Source organism: Centruroides sculpturatus, unplaced genomic scaffold (assembly GCF_000671375.1).
Source record: "Centruroides sculpturatus isolate CEXI.00-Female unplaced genomic scaffold, Cexi_2.0 scaffold732, whole genome shotgun sequence".
NCBI lineage: Eukaryota > Metazoa > Arthropoda > Arachnida > Scorpiones > Buthidae > Centruroides > Centruroides sculpturatus.
Window position 1 is genome coordinate 20,222 of NW_019385037.1, and position 1,290 is coordinate 21,511.

General features: G+C 29.1%; 1 long non-coding RNA gene across 1 annotated transcript; it reads left to right on the plus strand.

The window, feature by feature from the left end:
* The first annotated feature begins 218 nt into the window (after nucleotides 1-218).
* On the plus strand, nucleotides 219-832 carry LOC111633726. The gene is made up of 3 exons (XR_002758101.1): nucleotides 219-356; nucleotides 438-521; nucleotides 600-832. It is a non-coding gene; the product is annotated as an uncharacterized LOC111633726 (long non-coding RNA).
* Nucleotides 833-1,290: the final 458 nt, after the last annotated feature.

The following is a 1,290-nucleotide window of genomic DNA, read 5'->3' on the forward strand; positions in this document are numbered from 1 at the left end:
TCGGTTGGTAACGATTATCTTACTTAATTACAATAACACTTGCTGTTCACGACTCGATTTTTCTTAATAAGAAAATAATTTATTTCTAATGTTTAATTTCATACAGCTTTGAAAGATCGTGCCCGTGCTCGCTATTGTTCATTAGAAAATCACTTCGTACTTGTAAGCTTAATTCAATACGTTTGCCTTTTCCTTAGTATTGTTTAACAAAACAACAACAACAACAACAATGATAACAATTTACGTATTTGATTAATTAGATCACAGAGTTTCACAAAAATTGCGTTCAACAAGTAAAATTTTTCCAAACTTTTGAGGAAATAGATGAATTTATATGCAACCGCAAAAACACGATGGTAATTATTTGATGTTATTTTTTTAGGATAATAAACGAATTTGTATTCCATAAATTAATTTAACAATTATTTCTATTACAGGAATATGGAAAATATATAAAATGTTTTCGTGCAGCTATGACTGCTCTCAATCAAGACAGTCCTTCCACTTTTTCTAAAACACTTGTAAGTCGATTTTAAATTAGATTTTGTTAAATATCAAAACGTAAGGTATTATTTGTTGTGTCGCATTGTTTAATATAGTTTATTCTTTTCTTTTAGAAATGTTTAACGCTAGTGGAGAACCTCGAACATAAAGATAACCATCAAATGTATCCAAAATTTTTATTTAGGCCTATAAATTAAATTAGAGAAGATCTAGATGACTTGTAATTACATTTAACATTATCATCCAATCATTGTTTAATCTTCGAAACATTAAATCGCGTCATTAATGTAACTATTTAGTTATTATTGTCTGTTAAGTGCTATTACCATAAGGGAGTCCTATTATACTGGTGTAATCTACCAAACACAAAGAGGAATCAGTAGTCAAAAGGCTAAGGAGTGGAAGAATTAGGTAAGTAGAAACTGANATTCATAATATTTTTATCTTCTTGCAATTCTAATCAATAAAGTTTTTAAGGTTATATTTACGAGTTTTAATAGGAAATTTTAGTTTTTCTCTTCGGTCCATTGCATATTAATTAGTTGCGAAGTAAATATATATATATAAATCCCATGAGATAATCAAGAAAAGAAGGAGAAGAAAGCTGAAAACATGATTATAACACCGCTCGTTGTTTTAATTTCGGTTGTTTCTTCTATTACCGGTAGATAAATTTGGAACGAAAAACACGATTATTCTCCGATGATATGGTTACCAGATATTGCGGTAAGTCGGTTGGTAACGATTATCTTACTTAATTACAATAACACTTGCTGTTCACGACTC